This window comes from Molothrus aeneus, chromosome 2 (genome assembly GCF_037042795.1).
Source record: "Molothrus aeneus isolate 106 chromosome 2, BPBGC_Maene_1.0, whole genome shotgun sequence".
NCBI lineage: Eukaryota > Metazoa > Chordata > Aves > Passeriformes > Icteridae > Molothrus > Molothrus aeneus.
Genome location: NC_089647.1, coordinates 51,921,706 through 51,947,206, shown reverse-complemented (window position 1 = coordinate 51,947,206; position 25,501 = coordinate 51,921,706).

The window sequence follows — 25,501 nt, the reverse complement described above, 5'->3', positions numbered from 1 at the left end:
AGTTAATGTTACCCACGAAGGAGCATGTCCCAGCCCATCTGCTTGTGGGATGTGACAATGATATGCATCTGAATGATGAGTTCAGTGAAATGGGGCCCAAGGAGTCACTGTAACCCTTACACTCTTGGTATTTATTCCAGATTAATCTATGTCAGACCTATGTTGATTAGTTAGTTGCCTTCACAATGAAGAACAGGAGAAGACATTCCTGAACTTGTGAATTTTCTGAGGATATTCAGAATGGACTGCAAAAAGAAATTAAGACCTCTTTTACGAGAATGAAGTCCTCAAAACATTTGAAAGGACAGGAGCAGTGCATTTCCTTGGGCAGGTATTTTCCTTTAATTATCATGTAATTTGTTTAGACAATTTATTAAGGATGTGTTGGAAGGCAAGTTAGAAGTGAAATTATCTTCCTAGTTTAAAACCAGCTTGTTTAACATTTATTCATGCAGGGCTGGGCCTCCAGATAGTATAAATTGGCATAGATCCATTTAATTTAGTGAGTCTATGCCAATTTCCAGCAGCTGAGAATCTTGTCCAGTAAGTCACTTTTAGTCCTTACTAACTTATGACTTATGTTCAGTGCTAGAAAGATGGAAAGATTCAGCCCCCAGGGTGATGACCAAAAATTCTTAACTTTACCAAAATGAAACATTCTTTATCAGTGATAATCACAGAGCTGAGTGAGCACATGCACAGTCTACTCAGAACAGACAAAATGCCCTTTTTTCCCATCTGCCTTTCATGACTGCTGATGTTACAGCTAGAGATGAGTTTCACCTTAGCCTTAGAGGTCAACATGATAAGTTTTATTTTAATAACAGGGCCCTGTATGGTGAGCCTGGGAGTACAGGGGTTGTGAACTGTGCTCCCACAGGTACAGAAATTGGAAGTTACCAATGAAGTTATGCCATTTAGTCCATATCTGGATCTGGCCCATGTGATATATTTGCTTCGGGAACTCATCCAACCATCACAGCAATTTTTACTTTATCATCTCATCTATTATTGTACATAACTTTAGACACTGGTTGTGTTGTAGAGATCTGTTATCAAGACAATGACATTCAGACCACAAATGTCAGACTCCTCTATGATAAAATTGGGACCCAGCACAACACTGGCACCTGAAACAAAGCTCTGAGAGAGCAGAAGAGACAAAAGTCTCAATTGCTTTAGAATAATCAATAAAATAACACTTAGATTTTTGGAGTAATATGTTTCCTCACTAAAACTACTGTTGAATGTGTTGTGGGTGATCCTGGGTGGCAGCTAAATATCCACCCAGCTGCTCCCTCAGTCTCTCCAAGTGGGATAGGAGGAAGAAAATAGGAAGAGGAGAAGCAAGAAAAAAACTCATGGCTCTAAATAAAGACACTGATTTGGGTATTGAAAAGCAAAGATAGCAAACATTCAAACACTTAAGGAAAGCATCTCCCCACTCCCTTTCCTATAATTTTGCTATTGATATTACCACAGATGACACTCAGTTCCTTTGACAAAACAACAGGCAGCGCAGGACATTAGGGTCAAGGGTAGTAGTAATGCTTTCTTTCTGCCACTCCTTGTTCCTTACTCTTTTCTTCTGTTCCTCCTTCCTTCTTACTCTTTTCCTGTGTTCTGGTGTGGGTCCTCCATGGGCTACAGCCTGCTCATGGAGTTCCTGCTGTAGCATGAGTCCTCCAGGAGCAGCAGTCCCTTTGGGTGACTGTTGTGGAGTCAGCTAGAGCTGACTGGGACTGGCACAGGGCAGCCCTTTACCTTCTCCCATAGAGGTCACCCCTGCAGCACTGCCTTCCTCCTCCCCCCTGCTACCAGAATCTTGCCAAAACCAATCCAATACATTCTATAAGCTTCCCTCTTAGCTGAGCAGAACACTTAAGACAAGTCATTGTGTGGTAGGAATAGCACTACATACTTTATTTATGCACTGCATTACAGGTCTCTGGTAGGGTATCTTAAGAGATGGGATATGGGGCCATTGTATCCATGGTCTGACTCTGTGTGTTATGATAATTGACCTAATGTCATGTTGCCCTACTTTGTTTCAGTCTTTCACTGAAGATTATGGGGATTCCAGAGGTTGCGTAGAGCCAAGCAGAGGAGCACACAGCTGTCTTTGGAAGTGGAGAAGCATGGTCCCCTCCTGGGACCATGGAGGTGGCAGTGTTCAAGCCAAACAGCTACAGGGTAAGGCTATAGCAACACATAATTTTCATTTGTTAACTATAATGCTGGAATGAAAAAAAAAACTTAAAACCTTTTTCCATCTTCATCCCCATGACCAAAAATCACCACCATTTCAATAACATTAATCTGCTCGGTTATTAAGCTGTTGAAGGAGTAGATTTTATTTCTCTCAGCTTATTTTCTACTCCTCTTCTAGCTTTAATAGCTATCTGTTTAATATGAGACTTGTTCCATTTCATTACCTTCCTCCTGGTTTTTTTCTTGAGGTGGAACTAATGCAATGCAAATTGTAATGCCTGTCTCTGATTTTTCTATTAAGCAACTTAGGATTCTGTACAGCCTGTGTTGTTGACTGCAGAGCTAGAAATATATTTGAATTTATGATGAAATCCTGGAGTTTGCAGTATATCAAGTTTGGTGGATTTTTTTTTCAAACAAGTAATAATATTCAATGATATTCAAGTCTTTGATGGAGGCCTTTTCTGCAAAGCATGTTGTACACACATTTCAGTTCTTTTATCACCTGATGCAATTCCATAGCAGCTGCCATAGAAAATTTATGACATGGAGCTAAGCACAGTACACGCTCAGCTGGGCACTGAAGCTGCAACAGTGCAAAGTGAAGAAGTTTATAGACGCTGTTCAACTGCTGTCTGGGGTTGGTGAAACCAAAAGTAGGAAATGAGTTCTATCACATCAGAAGCACTGGGAAGGTAACTATTGGCACATTCTGGTGCCTGGAGAGCTAGAGTTGCTTCTGCAATTGCTTCAGCAATCAGAGCAATTTCCTCTTCAAGTAAAGAGGAAATAATTTTTGGATTAAGCTCTGCAACATGTGTGTATGCTCTTCTGAGTACATAGTCAAGTGCTGGAGATGCTGAAAATTGCTGCTTTTGAAAACTATAAATGAGCTATGGTGTATGTCTCCACTAAGGCTTTGGATGTATTTTTTCCTCACTTTTGCTTTTATTTCACTGTATAAAATTTAAAGGAATTTTCTAGCCTGTTTTGTTCAATGGCCTGGTCAGTCATATCAAAGATATGACTCCTTTCACCTCTGTCTTAAAAATAGAGCTTCTTTACCTTAGTATTTTGAAAGAGGGGATGTTCTGCAATCTTATTTTTTTGATGGTTAGAGACTTTATTCCTAAGTGACATTTTCAATGTATGTATATCCAGACTCTCTCCATTTTAAAATCAGTTATTCTTTCCCTGCAGCAAATGCAAGAATCTAAGATGTTTTCCCTTGAGGTTTCCTGCACTTTTTGCAGAAAGAAGTACTGCCCCTAGTCCACTTTTGCTTTAATGCTGGGCCAAACTCTGCCCAATCTACAATAGCGGTGATCTTCCTGGTAGCAATAGAAGAGACTGATGTAGTTCTATAGTCACATCTGGGGGGTCTTCTCCTAAATGAAGCACCAGCTGACTTCTTTTAGTTTTGCAGTTTTAATCTTTTCTGCTGCTTAGCTCATCTCAAAACTTGGCAATTCCTATCCTTTCCCAGTACTCTGTTGGCTGAAAACTTGCTTTGCTGATTGATAGTTTTTCTTTTGTTTTCCCTGTGTCCTTCTCCTTATATGTTGCAGAGGAATGGATTCACCATTAAGGTGTCTAAACCTCTCCTAAAAGCTGATTACCTTCCTTGGAATATGGGCATCATCACTTGGATTAAATCTCGACTCCTTTACTAGAATGTTCCCCTCATCCATACCCAGAGATGACTGTTGGAAAATGAGTAGAAGTCACCATTTAAGGAAAGGGAAATTCTAAGGAGGTTTGGAAATACAGAAGAAACAAAATGTGTAGAATACAGGAATTTGCAATGCAGCAAAAAACATTTTTCAGGTTACTATTTCCAGGAAGTATGTTTTTTGCTTTGCAGCAAGGCCTGTAGGAAATCCTAGACCATGAACATGGTGTTAGACCATGAACACACTTGGTAACCATGTCTGAAAGGAAACCCTCAGGGCAAATCTGACTTGTGAATACCCTGTGACACTGAAGAGAACCTCAAATAACCCTCATGATTCAGGAAATATCAGAGGATACAGATAATGCATGAATGAATTTGTCTAGTGTATGGAAGGAGGATGAGCCTGATTCCTGAATGGGACAATCCACTTAATCAGAAGAGATATAATGATGAGAAAAACCCTAAAGAAAATATACCTATTCTTGTGCTGAGTTCAGGAAAAAAAAAAATTACAATCAATATCTCTACATATCTTGATTTAAAAGATCTTACTCTTTATGCCAATGACATAGTAAGCTTCCAGAGAAAGTCAGAGAAGTTCTACAAGAACTGAGATGGTCAAACTCATCATCTTCTTACAGTAACACAGTTTGATTCTTTTCTTAGAAGAACATGTGTAGAGGCTTTTGTTAGGGTAAATGAATGGGTGGTCTGGGAAAGCTGAATTGTTTCATCCTGGAGTTGTCTTAGAGATCATTGCATGCTTCCTTGTTGTGAGGATGAAAAGGCTGTGCAATATATGGAATTCAAAGCTGTGGGAACAGATAAAAAACGAGAGGAAAAGTATCAGCAGACTATTTTCCTATTTGGATTTTGTATTTCTTCAATCTCATTTCAACACTTAAGAGATGATCCAGATGCAATCTTTGGCTGAGAAATTTCATATACAGGCTGATGTAGAGAGGCTTTCTATTTAGAAGCAGTTTGTTTACTCTTTCTCCTAATGTTCACCACTGGCTATTCTCAGAAGACGTTTGCCAAATTCAGTCTTTGTCTGGCCAAGTGCAGCTGTTCTAATACTGCATTCTCAACATTCCTTGAGGATGGATGTCTGCAGACTTGGTCTGTGTGAGGAGTTATAATGTCTCTAAAAAGGAGCATTTTCAGCATCTGCAGAAAGTCAGCTCAGGCATGAGTTGTGCTGCCTATGGGTCCCAAATGGCAGGATTACGTTTGGAAGTGGAGCTTGCAAGATGGGAATGTGGAAGCCCTTCTACAGAGTCCAAACTCAAGACTCAGACAGCTTTTAAGGGACAATGGGAGGAAATACAAAGCACTCCAAGGAGAGCAGGAGAAATGCACCTGATGTTCTGCAAGCTATAAACATTGCCGCATGACCCAGATCTTTTTTGGCTTTATGTTACAGGCCAGCACTGAGTCCTCTCAGGACTTCTTTGTCCTGAAAGGACTTGTAACAAGAGTTTTAAACCAGTACTGTGGCAATTGGTGTAGGAAGCTGCTTTTGTGACAAGTCCTGACTCATGCTGAAACCACTAGGAATACTTGAAGAAGTAACAGGTTGCTAGCTTGGACAAAGATTTTGAAATTTGCATCTACTGCCCCCTAACTTTGTACTTGTCTGGGATCATTTTTATGAGTCATTGCTAGTTTTACCACTCATGAATACTGTGATTCCCCCCAAACTCATGCCACTTAATTGTTATGACAATTCGTAATTCAGATATCACATTTATATGTGTGTGTGTTTATGATCAACCACAACATGTGGTTAATATAGCTGTTTAAAATAAATTACTGATGTCTACTGAGCTACATAAAAACCCCAAAACTATAGCATTTTTGCTAGTTTCCCACATATTTCATTATTTTAGTCCTTTTTGAATGGATTTTGATCCATATTGATGGAAAAACACGTGAGCAAAGCAGGTCAAATCCTTGCTGAAATATTGTCAGGGCAAAATATGTAAGGCACTGAATTATACTAAAATTCACAATGTGTTTTTAACCATATTTAATAGGGTGGGGATTTTTTTCCCAGCTGAACCACAGGGGTGTCAGTGGTGCTGTATACCTGACATGGAAGTCAGGCGTCAGATACCTGACAACAGTGCTCTGGCTCTCCAGCACAAGCATCTCATTGATGTTTCCCCTTACTTTGGAATAAAGATGGTTTTAAAAATCTGGCTGTGGTATGAAAACTGTCCTATTTGATGCTTGATGTTGAAAGAACATAATCAAGCCTGCCAATTCACACTACAGTGAAAAAATAGAGATTATTTGAGGTTCAAAACAATGGAGATAAAACTATGGTTCCTATGTTGATGTTTCCATGACTTTTGACCTGAACAATGGGTGACACCCTGTAAGAAATGCCAGGACAATATTACAGTCCTAATTAAATGCTGATGTTTTACTTTGAGAGAATTTTTATGTTATTATTTAATTTTTAAAAATACAGATAGAGGAAATTGCTCGAGGAAGGTCATGATTTTAATAAGGTAGGGTACATATATTTGTACCTTAGTATGACCAAGTGGCCAACACAACAAAAAGCCATGTTATAGATACTCTGCTGACTGGAGATGCCACGATAGTATTGCAGTGCTGCTTCCTTGTCAAGTGTCTGAAGTAGAGGTGTGCTGCTGTACAAAGAGATCTCAAACCCAAGTCTTTAAAGCTTGAGAGACACTCAGTTTCCATTAAAACAATCCTTGGCTTGAGAGGGCATTAAGCCACCTGAGGATGTCTGAGAATTTACACTCAAGTGACCTGTCCAAAGTCACAAAGGGAAGCAGAGGCAAAGCAAAGGCCTCCACATTACTGTTTTGTGTTCTAAGTAGCACCCACCCTCTTGTTCAGTAACAAGGTCAACTCCCCTCAGGAGTTCAGTCCCAACATCGTGAAGGACTTGACAAGTAAGCTGTTTGCTGGGAACAAACAACCCTAAAATTGAAGACCAGAAATAAGCAAAAATGCAGAGCATAAGGGTAAATGTAAATTCATTTGTAAGGCCAGTAATCTTTGTGAAAAATCATGGGTCATTACAGTTTTCTCATCTGCTCTCTTTTGAACCTGTTAACTTCTAGTATCATCACATAGAAGAGAGAAGTAATCATTGCCCTTTATGTTCATTATCATTTTTGCCTCTACCCTTCCTACCAAAAAAGAAAGAACTGAAGAAGTTGTGTCTCATGTGTATGATTGGCCTGGTTTCAGATTGCAGATTCTCATTCTCACTCTGCCTTTCTCTGCTTACAAGTTCTCTGTCTGGTATTGTCTTCTCATAAATGTGCTTACACACCAACAAAATCACCTCTCAGTCTACATTTAGAGAAGCTAAACTAGTAGATCTTGCTAAGACTCTTACTGTAATGCACTTTCTGCAGACCTTGAATAATTTTTGTGGCTCTCCCATCAATGACATCTACAAATTTTGCCAGAAGCAATTCTGTATTAGACCTTAGATTGTTAGAATTCTGCAGAACATTTTATCTGTCATCCACCTGTTCAAGATGGTGAATTTATTCAACATTTATTCAATGACCAGCATCCATCTCTTTTCAAGATTGCTTCAGATTTTCCCTCCACAAATCCTTTGCTCATTTATCATCACTTTGTTCACATTACCATAGAATCATTCAGCTGGAAAGAGATCTCTGGAGATCATCTAATCTAACTCATACTCAAAACAAGGCCAGTTTTAAAATTAGAGCCAGCTATTGTGCAGTACTGCACTTTAAAGAGTGTGTTGTGCTAAGTCAAATGCATTATGGTCTACTCTATTTTACCTTCACCAACCAAACAATGCTTCAGTGAGGATATGAACTCTGAAGTTCCTTCCATACCTATTTTTCTGTGTTTCTAATAACCTGAAAATTGTTTGACAAAACCTATTCTGCATCATCTAGTGGACTGACATTTATTGTATTTCCCATTAAGTGAACCTCATAGAAAGAAGTAAACAGGAAACTATTTAGTGGGAAAATTTGCACTCATTTAGAAACAGAGGAGTTTTTGCTCAGAGTTTTGCATCATTCTTCTCTTGTTTCCCTCCTTTTCCATGATAATTGTGATTTTTCTATTAGTTTCTCAGCATTTCCTTCCCCTTGCAACTCTTAAACTTCTTACTGTTTGTATTTCATCAGTGCTCTCTTTGGAGATCTCAGGAGTGAGCTGACATAAATTGACTAACGTTCACAACACACAGTCTATGCTATGCATTAGCTCTAGAGCCATCGGTGTTTTAGCTATATCCATATAACATATACTGGCATATACTGCATTTTCTGTTTTCAAGAAATTACATTTATTTTTGGGGGGAAATCAGTGCAGAATCATCTTCATGATCAGAGTCCAAGCAATGTCACAAAGTGAGACATGCTGATAAAAATGTTTGCTCTATATACCTGGGTGTATTAATTCTTGTGCTCCATCCCATAAACACTGTTTTCAGACCTCAGGCTTTTACTGAATGTGTGCAAACTGAACTTTAGTTGAATTGATCAGATGACTACTACTATTGTGACCTACAGTGAGGGAGACTCCAAAAGGGTAGCAATGCATGGGAGCCCTGCAGAGCTACACTGAGCAAAAACTCAGCACATGGTTCTTCATCTAGAAACAGCCTGTATGATCTGACTTAGAACAGCTACAGTGAGCAAAGTACCACAAAGTGGAAGGAAAGGCATCAGAGATGTAAGAAAGACCCACAATTCCTCAGGGACTCTGCCTGAAGCCTTTGGCTTATGCCTGTGCTAACAAATTCCATGGGACTAGACCCTATTCTCTGGCCAGACCAAATGGCACAGCATGGGTCACCTTTCCTCAACTCTCTTCTTTTCATCTGGTAACAGGTCTTATCACTACTGCCTGGTGGGCACAGAAGCAGTTCCCTAGTCCTGCATTTCTGTCTGACTAATTAATTAGCAAAAATGACTAATTAATTAGCAAAAATGATGTGATCCCCCTAGTGGCTAACAAGACAAGAGGTTACCCTTATGGTCTTTACCCTCTGCCTTTAGAGCTGGAAATGCCATCCTTTCCACCCCACAGATTTGGGATCCAGCTGAGGTGTGAACTTCTGCGACCATTTAGTTCTTCAAAAATCTTCACTTAGGAGAATGTCCTTCCTGTAAATGTATGAAGGACCTACGAATGTATTAAGCGGCTTAACTTATACAAGTACACATGGAACCTATACATCCCATAAAAGGCTTATTTTGCCCTTTCTAGTTCTATTTCTAGTTTGCAATAAAGCAGATTGATTCCTTTTCACATTCTCTTTTCTAAAAGGCCACTTCCTTTTGCAATTCCCCCCATCATCTTTCATTCCAGATGATCAGTGAGAAAAAAACCCAGATAATTGCCCAAATTTCAAGTTAGGCAATTTTAAATGTCATTCTATTCAATAATATTCTTAAATTACATTAAGAGTACTCTGAGAAAAGGATGGAGGTGGATGAGTTTGGAGCAGAGAGGCCAAGAAGATGAAAAGCTGGAGCTGTTCTTTAATGACCATTGTAGTTCCAACTTTCTTTCCAATCATTATTTCAAATTTTAAGTGCTAGGTCTGACCTGTGCTATTCAGTTGATTCAAAGAACATAGAAAAGATTGTGTAGATTCTCATCAGTTGTTGGTTCTGACATTAAGCAACTTGTTTAACATCCCAAAACTTTCAAGCAGTGTTAGTAAAGATTAGTCAGATGACAGCTTATGTTTTTAACTTTACAACAGGGTCCAAAATGTTCTTACAGTCTTTTGAATATCTGTGGTAAGGACAAAAGCTTGTCATCATGGTACACCAATGGAAGCAGCTGATAGATTCTGTGCCTGGTGATGATCAGAAAAAAAGCTGTAGTTATACAGCTAAAGGGGAAAAATGTTTGTTGCTCAGAAGTGGTAGGCTTTCTCCTTGTGTTTGTATTAGCAGAATTTCTATTAGCACAGCACAGTTCATTTGTTACCTCTAAAAGCAAGAGCAAGCAAGTTTAGACTTGAATTTCTTTCATTTTATATAGGCCAGAGGCATAGTATTACTGGAAGCTTTTTTAGTGCTAGATGTGCCACAAGGATGTGAGGCATGAGAAAGGGTGTGTTTTGGAAGACTGTAGCTGAGCTGGGTAAGGGCCACTGGCCAGCTTCCTTTTCACACCATAAGTGCAGCTGGCTTGTTGTACAGACCTAAGGCCAGCTACAGATTCAAGCTGCTAATAATATGTTATTTTTCTCCTTCAGGCCTCTTTACAGCTTTAATTAAATTGTACTTGCATTTGCAAAGTTTCACTTCCCGGCATGTGCGGTTTTGTCTGTTCAAATGCTTTTATGCCAGTAGAAAAATTACAGATCTGCCTTACTACACTTGTTAAGGCATGGGCCCAAAGCTCATCTCAGGCAACTCTCTTGGAGTCAGCTCAACCACAGAAGTCTTCAACCCAGAGATGGTTTGCCCAACAGAAGAATATGGGAAGGAAAAAAGAGTGGGGAAAGGAGACTAAGGTTTCAATAATTTCTCTTTCAGTCCAGGTTCACAAAAGAAAGGAATAACAGACCATAAGTGACAGGGTTAATGGACTATCTATCATTATACTGTTCAGTCTCCGTGCAATCACAGTCTACCCCACAGAGCTTCTAAATACTTTGACCTCTGTCAAAATATTTTTATCTCTTACAGAAATGATGCTGAGTTTCCACTTACATGATCATTCAAACCTTGGTCACAGAGTAAAGTGACCAAATTGTTTACCTTTGGATGCACATGGAGCACAATTGGATTACAATGAATTTCAAGAACTGGCAACCAGAGTGTATTTGAGGTGAGTGACCTAGAAACAAACTTGGTATCTAATTACTGTAAGCCATCCAGTATGATTTACTTAGTGGGACAATTTGTGGCCCATCCTGCTTTCAGAAACTGCCAAATTCTAATGGTTTTTGACACTGACCCGTGAAATGTTTAGCTAACACTTTAAATGAGGAAAATGACTAAACCAATGAGAAAGCTTTAATTATATGGGATTATTCTTAACATGTACTAAATTTTCCATAACCTCAGACTTTAGGACTCAGCATTTCTGATTTCAGTAGTTTGCAGTCAGATAATATGATGTCTGTGAGCAGAAGGGATAAATTTAGATCTGAAATGAATGACATACATTGTAATGAGGTGCAAGCAAGGTAAGGGATCATCAGCAATGAGTTATTTAGATGGAGATGAACTGAAGTTTATCCAGGAAAGATGAGGCAAAACAGTGTGTTTGAGGACAGATATTCCCATCACTTTAAGGAAATCACAAACAGATTTGTGATTTAGAAAGTGGCTTGTAAACCATTTTCAAAAGATCATTTTGTAAGTGGTAAAGATATGGCAGAGCTAAACACATGGAATTAAGGAATCCGGCAGCTCCATGTTAAAGGAAGACGTGGCAAAGAAAGATATTTATTTTGCAGGTCTGTAAGAGTATTTTAATATAAGAACTATGCAAATATGCTTCCAGATAGGATTAATTATTTAAAAATTTTGTTGAGTTATTGTTCTGCCTCAGGCCCCTTTACAGGCCCCCCCCTCAAAAAAATTACTATTGACAATCAAATGGCTGGTGCTCCTAAGAGACAGACAAGTCAGTTTTGATCATGAGATACCTGTTGTGTTCCTGAGTGCTGAAGAAAGGGAATAAAAAAGATCCTAAATTTACTAATTTTTTAAAACAGATTTCATATTCACATATTTTTTCTACCTGTGTTTGTTATAATTATCAAGTGTCTTTATACTCATAAATTTTGATTCTTTTAGCTTAGTGTTATGGGCATTATGCATGTATCATATTATGTGTCATGACTAATCTAGTCAAGAATCTACACTGTCCCCTACCACATGAATTTTCAAATAGTATGGAGGCTATCATTATTAATAAATTTGAGACAAAAGGTCATGTAAAAAATGTAATTCTTCAGAGTAGTAATACTTTGAGAACTTCTGTAAAGACTGCTGTCTCAGTTGAGTAACAAAGCTGAAAACTGAGCAGCCAGCCTCCCCCTTCCTCCTGTGCTGGGTGGTGTCATTAGCTGACTTTCAGTACTGACACAGAAAGTGAAGAACCACCTATCTACTATCAGGAGGTTTTCCCTGCAAGAGCTCATGCAAAAAGCGCTCTGGGTGACTATTAGATGATTCACCGGTTATCACTGTCTGAGTCACGCATCCCACTGAGTGGGTGAGGCTATGAACTTTGTCTTCTGACAGGCTGGTTTGCCACAATGAAAATTTACTGTGTGGCACCCAGAGCTGTCACAAATCTGTGTGAGGAAGGGATGTGGCAGAGGGTCTGAGGACCAAAGTTCATCATGGATGTTCTTCTGGAGGTGAAATTGTGCTTCGTGGGAGCTGACTGGCCATCTGCCTGCAAGGCTCAGTGTCTTTGGCACACTTGGCTGTGGCGGTGGCAGTGAGGAGCCTGGTACAGGTGTGACTCTGAGAACAACTGATGGAGAGCTTCTTACAGCTAAACACAACACAGCCAAGTTTTATCCTCAAAAAAAGAAGTTGAGCTGCCTCTGTTTATCCTGAAAATGGGGCGGGAGGGGGAGGAGGGGGGTTTTGCGATAAAATGTGTGGGCCGCAGGAGGACTTCTAGGACATAAAATTGAATATAAGGGACAACAGGTATTAGCCCAGTGGCAGAGACAGGGAAGTAGTTATTATCCAAACTAGCCTGCAATGCTCAGGTTCTTGACCTGTGTCATTAGACAGTGTCAGAGTGGAGGAAAAGCTTGTGGAGTCCAGGAATGGTGCAATGATTGGAGAGGTAGAGACATGTTAATACTATGTTAGAAATTCTGGAGGAACAGCAGCCTTTATTGTGTATGCCGTTCTCCTGCTCACATTTGGGCTGATCCAAAGCTACCACCTGCCAATGGTCAAGAGCTCCTTTCAGGAGTAGGAAATGTACTTCCTATTGATGTGATGTCAGGAAGAGCAACTCTGCTCCAGACATTAACTCCTGCAAATATGTGCTGGCACAGGAACCAGAGCTGGAAACCTTAGCCTAACATCAATTTGCACTGTAGTCACTTACTAAAACTGGGGGAAAAAACCAAACTGCAGCATATATCATGAACAATGGGCCAACAGCATCCTTCACTTGCAGTAGCTGTCTGGGAGGGGAAGTGAGGTTTTCCATGAAGATGCTCTAAATTTCTTTTTTTGGGTTTTTTTTTTCTGAGCTTGGGTTTTTTGGGGAGGGTGACTGGGGGTGGGGTGATGGGGTGAGTATAGTGCTGTTTGTCAGTTTTGCTAAAATAAATATTTGTAATTTATATCAAACTTACCAGCCATATTTTGTGTCTCCACAAGTCTTCAGAGTCACAATATCTGGCATCTTTTGGCTAAACTAAGTCTTCTGCCGCTGAGGTTTCATCCTCTCCAAACTTGGAGAATGCAAGAAGATATGTAGGTTTGTTTGCATCTGTTTGTAACTATTTTAATGGTTTCTATGTGGTAACAATTTGAAATAATATTATTGCTCTTCTCCATATAATTTGCCTGTAATATAGCAGCTAAATATATCCTTTCTCAACAACATAATGGAAAGTTGCAACTACTGCAAAAGTTGTCAGTCCATGGAAGAGTTCTGGGATGATTATCCTGCCTCACAGAGCATTGTACATGCAGCCTATGTTTTATTATTTTTATGAGAGGCCAGGTGCATAGGGAGAGGTAATGGCTTGTATTAAATGATTGATGTGCTAGGGAAAATGACACATTTCCAGGCACGCACATCCTTAACTTTCAATGTGACTAATGAGCACTAGATACAATACCAAAAGAAATGAGTGACCAAACACTGAAGGTTGAAAGCAAGGAGTTTTAAACTTGACTTTTTTTTTGTCTTTATTTTAGAAATTGCTGTAATTACCTGGTTGGGGTGATACTGCATGCACAGAGCCAAAAGTTGATTAATGTTAATTTCAGAGCAAACAGAGACAGGAAAGGCCAATGTGCTCCACAGCTAAAAATACACTTTCACCAAGAGACATGACATCTGTGGATTTACAACCCCAAAATTATTTGTGAATAATGATTAGCTGCCCTCTTATAATTACCTTGCTTCAGCAGTGACTGGTTATCCTTAAAGGCACCAATTGCTGTTGACTTTCAGACCAGAGAATATAATCGAAAACCATCTATAAGTCCAGGTGAGTCTTCTTTCCTCTTAGGACATAGGACTAGAATTGTGCAATAAAGCAAGGGTATTTTCAAATAACCATCACAGAGATGCAAACACCTTTTTTTGTCTCCCCCAAAATTAAGTTTTATTAGAGATATTTGGATTTTTCTTTTGACAAATTGTCTCCTCATTTATTTTATGCTTTGTCAATACTCATTGCTCTGAGGGGAATCATCTTATACACAGAATACCACTCTAGACATGAGACAGAGATAAAAGCTGGGATGGACTGCTTCAGACATCTAGTCTGATCTCCATAATCTGGGGTTTGTGGTTATGGTAATGCATTCTGTACCACCTTCAGATTTTGCTGTAGAGATGCAGCACATCCCTTAGTCTGGGCTTTTCACACGAGGGATAACCCACCATGCCCTTCATTAAGATTTTTCCACACCATCCTATCTCCTCAAGGTGGTATCTATAATCAAATCAACTCCAGACTCCTTCTGGTTGTATCAAATGCATGGGAGGGAAGTGTAGTCACTTGGGATGAGATGTATCTTCTGCTACCTAAACATGAGAAACATCTAGCCTAAGGTAGTTTTCTCCAGTCCTCCTGCAGTCAATGAAGAAGATGACTCATTCAGTAGACTCATCCAACTTGTTTTAGACACCTCTCTTAGAGTGGGATGAATCATTCTCTGGAGACACCTATCTGCCTCCATGGATTGCACTTCTATTTTGGACTAGGCACCTAGATCTTTGGTGGCTGAAATTAGATGAGATGACTCTCACCATCACTGTTATGCAGAATATTAGCTCCCTTCTCTAGTTTCACCATCTTTTTTTTTTGAAATATGTTTACCAAAACCGAGTAGAATTTGTAAATGTCTCACTAGCACTATAAAACCCTGTTAATACTGCTTCCCCACTTCTGCATCACTTCCCCTAGTTTATATACCCAAAGACAAAATTAGGTCCTTTAGGTACCACATTGTGTGAAAAGCTCACATTCTGCTAAACGCTGGCCAAGATTGCTGGCTCCATGATTCAGTCATCAGTCTCAAAAAATGTTGATGTGTTATATATTCTCCATTTATATTGAGGACTAAGCATGGAAAAATAAAAAAGCCTGCACTTTTGAAGGTGAGAGAGAAGCGGTATGACCTTTAAATAAAAAGAATATGATTTACCTTTACCTTCCATATAAAATACACCATGCATCTTTATCAATTTCTCTGTCTAATATAAGCTCTACCACAGGTTAGAATATGCTTTTGAAATACATCTTATGCAACAATTCCTAGTGCTCTTTGAATCAAGAAACATGTGAGGAAGAGAAGTTTTTTTGTTCCCACTTGCAGGTAGTAAATGATTGGCCTGGGGGCTTGAAACAGTCTCAGAGCTCATCCACACTATTGTTTTTCAACATCTTATTCTTGCTGTTTGGAGAAATTTAAGATTTTTCTGTTCCAGTTGTAGTCAAGTGCAAAACAACACATAAAAGATGGCAGAGGTATGAAAGGCCAAGTAGATTCAGCATGAGCAAGAATCAAACATGGTAGAGAATACAAAGAAAGTAAGTAAAAAGTAGGTTTAACTAAGAAAATACTAGTAAGCACTCATTAAACCTGTTAGAACTGAGCAAATTTAATATCTGACTTTTAATGTTCATCTGTCGTTTGTGTAACTTGAAATAATTTCTCTTTCCTGGTTGGGTAAGATTTATAGCATGAGAATGAATATTGAATGGAAATTTCTCTAGTGTGGAGACTAATTCCCTTGTTTACTGAAAATACTGATATTCAGCTAATCCCAAAAAACTTACATAACACTGAAACCTGATTTCCGTTGTAATCTGAAAGCACACCTAAAAATTCTCTGCTGTGAGTGTCTATATGAAATTGGTGAAGTTGCTGCATCTGTTTTCATTTTGAAACCAATCTTGTCTAAACCTTAATCACTTAAAGTCAAAGAACACTCATTATGGCCTGGTTTATTTGCAGAGAAATGGCTCCAGTTCTCAAGTCCTAATTACCAGTGTAATAGAAAATAAAAAAAATCTGGGGCATTTTTTGCAAGGGTATGAGCTGGGCAGCTGGATTAAGGAAGATAGGGCTACTTGCTTTCAGAAAGTCAAAATATTATCCTGCTCTCTAACTTGTGTTCCTCTAAGGAAGGAGTTTGCATGTTTGCAGCTGCTCTGTTCACCATCAGCCTTGTAGTCCTTTGGTGCACTCAGACATGAGCACAGTCTTTGGACACTCGTGGAGTCAGGGAAATTGATGGAGAAAGGAAGCCGTGGAGCTGGAAACCAAATGACAAACCTCTGCCTATCAAAAATCTTCAGGGGAAGACCTTTGCCTAGGATTGAGGTCCTGCTATCTGACCCTTCTCAGCCGTGAAATTAGCTTTAGCATGTGTACTTTTGCTTCTGATTTTTTTTAACTGCTCACCCCAGGAAGAACAGAGCCAGTATTTTAGATTGAGAACACTAGGCTCTTTCTTCCACATCTGTTTTTCCTGCTGTCAGATGTCAGCTCTTGCAGCTGAAGTCACCTGGTTAATCATTCCTGCCTGGCCAAACTCTACCCTCTCTGCTCGACCTGTTGGGGTGCAGGACATATAGCAGAGAAATCAATTGATTGAAGCACCTGTGATGTATATCAGAGAAGTGATCACATCAAAAGCTGCTATTTCTAAAGGTATATTGCTGTTTGATATTTCAGTGAGTTGTTTCCCCTGTTTAGCATTCTCAAGTGCAGTACCCATATCCTGTGGTTTGGTTTTGTGCTGTTGGCTTTGGCTGATTTTTTATGGTACAGTCGCTTCATTTTTTTCCTGCAGCTGCTCCTTAAAGTCAAGCTCCAGGCAAGTGACTGAAATCCTCTCTCCAGCCTGTGTGCTAAAAACCAAAAGTCCAAACAGCACATGGGGTTTGTGTTGGCTGCAGCTAGCTGTCAGTAAGTGTACGGGACCTGGGCATCTGTGTGTCAGGCCCACACTGCACTCAGTGTGCAGAAATGAGCTGGCTGGTGATACTTCTTTTCCTTATCTTAGAATATCCTTCAGAGGAGGTAACACTGAAAGACAAAAAGTGCCTGAATCAGTTTGCAGCACAGTGAGTCTGATTTTTTTGGCTTCAAACACAAAGGAAAAATCTGCATGAATTGCCCTCTGTGGAGGGGATGCTAACTCTGATGGCTCCTGCCCAGCACCCAGGCAAGGAGGATGCAGTCCAGCACCCTTCCACAGCACTGCACTGGGCCTTTCCTCCTGCCCTGTGACCCCACGCTCCCTGCACAGCTGGCTGGGGGACACTGATCTGCCATCCATGCTGTGGGGCAGGACCACCCACAGCAAGAGCCTGGGAAAGTAGCCAGGACAATTACTCATGGCCTGTATAATAGCTAAGCATGTGGAGGGCCTTGCAACTCCCTTACAGCAAATGTCACACTCGACTGCCCAGCATTCTCCTGTGCCACACCAGCATCTTCTTTGCCTCACTCTTCTAGTCTGAGTTAGTAATTTTGTCTTTGTTAGTAATTTTGTCTTTCTTCCTGCAGGTTCCTAAGAGAAATAGATTTTTGTTGGACAAAATTTGCCTCGTGCTAATGAATGCCACATATTTTGCACCCTATAAGTGCAAATTGTCCTCTACTGACTTTGAAGAGAATTGATTTTGTTTTAGATACCTACAGCTGGCCAGGTGAGTTCAACCTGCTTAGGTTACCAGGTATTTTCCTCTGCAAATATTTCTGTGGTGGTTTTACTTCCTAGGCTATGCTTTGGGAGGTTGCTAAGACACTGAAGTGAAAATTTGCAGTTCTTATGGAAAACTCTTCAAGTAAGACAAAGATGCTCCTTTATATCCAAAAGCTAAATACTTAGCTCAAATCTCCAGCTATGGTCTGGCAGTGTTTTAAAAGTTCGCTCTTATTTTCCAAGAACCTGATGCTGGCCTGTTACAGTCAGCCCTGGTGGCTCAGAGGGGGCACTTTAAAAACACTTTCACAGTTCTGGACCAGAGGTACATTTCTGGGCTGTGAAAGGGGCCAAGGGCTACAACACAGAAGCACTTGTAGGGCCTAGAAGACTGCACAGTGGAATTATGGAGATAAGAAGTGGTAGCCAACTGGCAATACAAACAGCTCTCTAACTCTGATCCTAACTAATGAGTAGACAAACCTATTAACTCCTGGATGAACAGGGTACCATGCTGGGAAATGCTGATAGCTGGAGAGAGCTGAGGCTCATACCTCATTAGACAGTACAGATGGTGGTGATCTTGGGGGTGCCAGAGCTCAGGTCCTTCTCATTTTCTTCTGCAACACAGATGGGGTGTTATGCACATGGAAAGAATTTGGTGTGGATGGAGATTTGGGTTTTGTCCCTATGTAGATGTTAGCAGAGATAGGAGATGGAGCTGGATGCAATATGGCACAGGAGTTCTGTTGCTAAAGAGGTCTAAAGACAAGAGGGCCAAGTAGAAACTTTGTGGGTCACAGAGAGAGAGGAAAAAAAGCAAGATTTTTTTGCATCATCTCATCACACATCTCTGATCACCTGTTTCTGAGAACTCAGGGGGGAAAAAAGATGGTAATTTTGTAAAAGCTGTAAAGAAAATAAAAAACTGTTTTAGGACAGATCATTGCATCTGTCAAGGAAGGAGTTAAAGATGTGGAAGCCTGTACAAGGGAGGAAGAAGAAAATGGGTGTGTAACAGGGCACCTTTGGAATGGCATATCCAGACCATATTCTTATACCAGAGATAAGGCTAAAGGTTGTGATGAAGGAATTTTGTTTTATTGTGCTAAGTGGTCAACACAGCAGAATAATTAAAGGCTGGAGAGAAGGAATATGAGAGGGGATGAGACTGCAAGAGCTTTGGGGTGTCCTGATAACTGTAATTGTTGACATTTAGCTCTCAGAGAAGATGCAGTCTAGTTACTACTTGAACACAAGAATGGCACTGAGATTTTGGAGGCTGTGTGGACTGCAGATGTGACACATGGCAAGCTGCTATGGACACGAACAACAAACTCATCTGAAAGCATCTTGCTAGCAGATTCTCTAATTTACAGTGCTCTTGAATGGATGTGACTGCAAGCTGCCTTTCTTCCAGTCTGTCAAGTCCACAACATGCACTTAAATGTCTGTGTATAATTACTCTTGGTTTTCTTGAGCTGAAGCCAGGCTAAATAGATTTGTTTCTGAGAAAAATTGCTCACAGTCCTGCTCACAGGCTGCTTATGACTCGGGTGGTTTGGCACTATAGGAAACAGGACTTCTCATGTGTTGCCTCTGAAGCGTTTGTGGAGTTTCTTGACTGAGACTGAGAGGATTTTTATGTGAAGAGGGGCATCATCTGGGCATGCAGTGTGGGCATGTGTGCAAATGAGGGTTTCTGTGTTCATGGGCACGTGTACACAAGACTCCTTATGTAATTCTTCCCAGAACTGCGCTGCTCATCTGCCCTGCGCAGACATGGCCGCACAGAGGCCTTTTATTGTGCTCTATAAATACGCGCCCTTGTTGTCCCATGCCCTTGTTGTCTTGTTGGTTCAGTTTCCAAGAACAGGATGGATAACAAACCGCCTATTCTCTCTTTATCTCTTTTTTCCCTCTTCTTGGATCTCTTGAGGTCTTTTTCTTCTCTTCAGTTTTCCAAAGAATCTAAAGCATTTTTGTGGTTCTCTCTGTAATGATACCATGTCTAGAATGCCTGGCAAACCACAAGATAGAATATGCACACATAACTGGAGTATTTGCTATAACATCATGAAAAAATTTAGTGGCATTTAACTAAATTAAAGCCATTTTCCCCAAGGGGATGTCCTATGTCAACAACTCCTTCAGCTGAAATATCTACAATCTGGCCAAGCCAAGAACCATCCCAACGCTACCTGCTATGTTGTAACCTACCCATAATCATCATGTTTCTTGCTGCCTTCCCAACAATTTGATGACCAACCAGTTAACAGCTATTCCAAAATAAATGTATAAATAGCATCAGTTTAGGCTTATGATGTTTTTTCCCCATACAATCAATATTGTTATCTGAGAACTACAGATCCTGTGCTTGAAAAACAGAATGACATTGGAAGTTTCCGTTAGGTAATTGGTCTTCACCAGTTCTTTTTGTCACTTCTCCCTTAGTGAAAATACTCATCAACCACAGGGTCCATGAGCTGATATCCCTGGTGCTTGTTAATGGTTCAGCCCTGCACCAAGCCCTGTTTGAGCACCTGTGGCACTGCCAGGCTCTGATGTCCAAATAACTTCTTGTTCTTTGGAACAGGAGCAATAAACAATGGACAACCTGTGAGCTTGGTTCCAGAACACTGCAATGTACTTGGACACTGCAAAGGTATGCAACCAAGTTTGCAGATCCCCAAAGCCTGGATGTGTTACTTCTGTTCTCCCTGGGGCTGCTATCTCACAAACCACCACAGAAAGCATGTGTCTGATGAGTCAGAGGGATTTTCTTGCACAGAAGGAACTTGAATCCAGATCTTTTGTGTCCCATGGTGGTGCCCTAGCAACAGCAGTTTACTTTCCCTTTCTCTTTTTGCCTAGCAGGTTTTAACATGCTTCTGGTTGTCCAAAAAGCCGGTTGCATCTGTGCCTATGCAGTCCTTCCCCCCCCCCATCAATTTGTCAGTGTTCTGCCTTGTAACCAGTCCTGCCTTTACAGACAGATCTTAGAATAAGGTATGACATACAAATCCCCTTGTTAGAAGGGAGAAAGATGTGGAGAGAAAAAAAAAGACAAAAAAAAAAGAGAAAGCTATGATTATCTAAGTATCTCATTTTAGCTTTGATACGATAGTACATGCATGCAATCATCTAAATTACAATTTATTCATGCATTACAGTTGAATTATATTAATCAGGAAGCAGCATATTTTTAAGCAGAGCCCTGTAATGCAGCTTCATAGATGTTTTTCCTTTGTGCTATTTAAGTGGTCTTGTGTAAGTCTTGCAGAGGAGTTCACTTTGCTCTTGTTGCAGTTCAGATAAGTTTAACAAAGAGAAAAATAACTCTCCTTTGTGTTTCAATGGATGAAAATGAACTCCTTATTTCTGGGAAAGCTAAAAAAAATTGTCAAACTTTCAAGAATCAAAGAAAATGAATAGAAATGGTAGGAGGAATTTAATTTTAAGCTGTTGAAAATAGGACTCTTTAGGAAGTTGATAGAATTTTGTAGCCTCAGAAAGCCTATTTAAAACAAGTACAAAAGTGCTACCAGCCCCCTTAAAGTTTATTTCAGTATAAAAATCTTTCTAGTAAATAGAAATAACCAAGTACTGAGATTTAGGAAGATATATATAATTCTGTATAAATTTCAAATAACCTCTAAAATGGGATTTCCTCTGCCTGAACTTCTAAGACACTTGTAGGAGATTCCTGAAAGCTTTTATGGCTTGTTCTGGTTTGTGATTAGCTTATCTGTATGCTTGTTATCCATCCAGTAATGCATATTCAGTGAAATTTGTGGGATACCCCTGCTGAGATAACAGAGAAAAGGTAACAACTGCTGGGAGATTTCCAGGTAGTTGCCAGTCACAAAGGGATGTGAAGAATATTGTCAGCTCCTGCAAGCATCTTCTGATGTGAATCCCGATGTTCCTAAGTTAGGCCGACTCTCCTGTTGGAAAAGTCTTGCCTTCTAGAAGAAATGCTCTAGCCAGATACCGGATAAGTTCTCCCATTTCTGGATAAGAGTCCTTGCCCAGGTATGCCTAGGACTTCTCCATAAGTCAGTGTCAACCTTCCTGTATTTTTTTAAAATACATATGTATTATCACTTGAAACAGTGTTTGCATTTGGAACTGAGAAGGTAAGAAAGGATGCTGAAAGGAAAACACACACTGAACAAAGCTTTCCACTGAAAATTACAAGCTTTATCATTAGAGAGAACTAAAGACTTCTGCAAATTTTAATTTTTAATAGACATAATTTTACAGAATGGTAAGCATACTGTGGAACAATGAGAAGTTTTAAGGGAAAAAATTTAGTTACTGCCTGAATTGTGTATATAGCTTGCTGAACTGAAGCAATGGGTAGAGAAACAATGTACAATGCTTGGAAGTGACTTCTTCCACGATTATAATGAAATAAAATAAATCAACCTCCTGAGAAAACAAGGTTTGTCAATTTATTCACCCAAAGATTGGCCTGAAGCTGCAGGAAGTGTTTTGGCGGCAGCAAGTTAGTAATAGCACAGAGTTGTTATTTGCACCATTAGAAGAAAGAGGGTCAAGGACCGATCCTGGCCCAAAGCTAAATTGTATGTGCTGGCCTACATCTGTATCAGCCAGGGCCAGCCTTCTCTGTGGCAGATGTGGCTTGGGAGAACTAGCTGAAACTGCCCAAAACAAAGCCAGGGAAAGCAGGCGGCTGAACAGCATGGCCGAACACTGACACTTTTAAAATATAGTATTACAGATACACCCAGAAAACAACTGGCTTTTTTTTTTTTTTAATATAGAGTCAGTAATGTATCCAGAGGTGGTATCACCATCAGCCTCAGGTGGATCACCTCAAACCTTAGAATGAGTTGGAAATTTCAAAATGTATCTAGAAAATCAGTTTCCTTGCAATTTAGATTCAGACACTCAATCACTGAGGCATTAATGTACCACAAAGAAATGTCTCAGTAGCCCAGGCCACATTCCTCTCCACAGAACAGTCTATCTTTCATCTGTGGATGAGGTTCTTTATGGTATGTGAACTCTGACAGAATTCTCCCTGTGTTTGCTCTTCCTTCATGAATGGGGTATCCACAAGCTTTCAGAGAAGGCTGATAGAGCTGAACAACCACAGTCACTTGGTAGAGAGTGCTGGTTCCTTCTCTAAAAACCTATGCCAAAGGACATCTTCATATGCCCATTCCTCCATTCAATATGGAACAATGTGTTTAAAACATACAGTGTTACAATAGTTAATTAGAGTTTATGGCATTTTCAGGAAAAGCAAGAAATTATGATAAATACATGAATAATGACCTGGGAATGGATCAACTGTTTTGTCATAAATGAATGTCAATGAAGTGTAATTTTCTGCTTTAGGAGGATTCCTGCACCTGGTAATATCCTTAATAAACATTAATTAAAAGGTTAATCTGTTGTAGAAATTGCTTTTCTCTGAAGCCACCTGAAATCAATTTGAACCCAATTACAAGCAGTTATCTATTGTTTATGTGGTTAAAGATTAGAGAATACATTTCTGCTTGGCAGGAGCCATCAGAGTGGGTTTTGAATGTCATGATCAGAGGTGATTCTGAATATTTGAATGCACTTTAATGAGCATAGAAAAACCATTAGAAAATGTAATCAGTCATATTTGATGATGACTTGACCTTGGAACTTTGATAACAAGGGGTCTAATCATTTCTGTCTTAAGTACCAACAGGATTTGCTCTTGAAATCAATTGACCATTGCTTGCTTACTGAGAGGGTAATCTTCCTTGGCAAAAAAAGTATAAATTGCAAAAATACAGCAACTTATATAAGTAGGTTCAGAAAAAAACTGAGAGAGAGTCTCTCTCAGAGACTTGTGAAATATGAGATGCAGCTGAAAAGTGATCAAAGATAATACTCTTCAAAGACATTTGGAGACAAGCATCACTTAGTAATTCAGAAAGTTCTGCTCTGCACATCTACTGAAGACTGAGCTGCAAACCATCCTGCAACAGCAAGGGTGTGTGTGTTGCCTTATTTTCATGGAAAGGTGTTTGAGGTTGATAAATGCATAATTTGCATCCATTTGCATCCCATGTTGATTGAAACTTGTTCTTCCTGCTGGACAGGAAGACCTGAACTTTCATACCTAACACATCTGGGTAAAGGAGCCAGCTGAAGAAATAAAGGACCAAGGTCTTACTGCCTTTTCCCACAAAGGATGGGAAGAAACTTGTGCCTCCCACTTTAAAGTTATGTCCATATTTCTCATCATAGGTTTTCGCAGAATTACTTATCCTTTAGGGCCTTCACTGCCCTTTTCTGGACTTGTTCCAGCACCTCAATATCCTTCCTGAATTGAGGGGCCCAGAACTGGACAGAGTATTCATGGTGTGGCCTTACCAGTGCAGAGTACAGCAGAAAAATCACTTCCAGAACAAGTGGGTGCTTGAGCTTGGCTGTAGTTTCACCTGGATGAGTAACCAGGCTGAAGCCAGTGTATGCACACATTTAAGCACAGAACTTATGCCAAGTGACTTTGGATGTTGAAGATTTGGGCATCTCTTCCATCATCAGTGGAGGGAGGGAGTGGGAGGGGGAGAAGGCAGAGAGAGAGAGAGGGAGAGAGAGAGAGAGAGAGAAAGTTGCAACTTGAGAAAACACTTCTCTTACCCAAAGATAGGCATTAAATAAAACTGGAAGCAATTTCCCTCTGGAAGGATTGAATTTTCTCTTCATTAACAACTAAAACAATCTAGAGGAAAGAGTTTAGGATTTGGCTGACTATGGGTGAGATTTTTAGCACTTAGATTCATATACATAGCAAATTCCAGCCTTTCTGTATTCACTGAATTCTGTATTTAGGACGATGATTTTTGAGAAGCCAACAGAATTAATTTAGGCATATGAACTTGAGCAATAGATATCTCAGATATTTCCACCAGGTTGTCCTATCATAATGAAAGAGTCTCAAAATAAATGACTGCCCACTTGTTTGGAACAATGATATTTCTGTATGTAGTCAGCAACAACATACTCAAGCACACGCATTAGAACTCTTGTAATGGCCTGGAGTAGTTAGTGGTAAAATGCAGGCATGTCATGAGAGCTAAAACAAACTTTCTTCACATTTGTGATATGGTGAGGAGGAATGCAAAATTAAAATCTAATTTTAAAATCCTCTTATCCAGCCTTAAAAGCTCTTCCCCCAAGCCTCTGACCACATAGAAAGGCAATTTTCTTTGTAGGCATCATGCTGCATTTCTTGGCTTCATTTTGTGTCATTTGATAACATTGGTAATATCCAATTAGATTCTTAACCAGAGAAATTATGACTGGTAGTTTCAGAGTAAGTGAAAATTGGCAAAATCATAATCAGCTTGCTGATGGTAAAATTTTCCATTCTGTGATCCAAAATGCTGAATTTCCATTAAATCAGGCTGTATAAAATTTCCAACGTACATAGAAGAAGACTGGAATTGAATGAAATAATTATGAATGACCTGGATTATTTTATTTACTTATATTAAATGTGGGGATGTCCTTTGAAGCAAGCAGTCTGACAGACAACCTCAATGAGTACATCTCAACAACAAAAATAAGTACAGACTGTACTATGTTCAAGCTGGGCAAGCACCAACAGCACCTGAGAGGACAGGAGGCAGGAAAAAAATCTGAACATTCATTTCTCACAGTGAATTCCCAGTTCAAAGTGCCTGAGAGCTATGCAGTGATTTTGTGGAA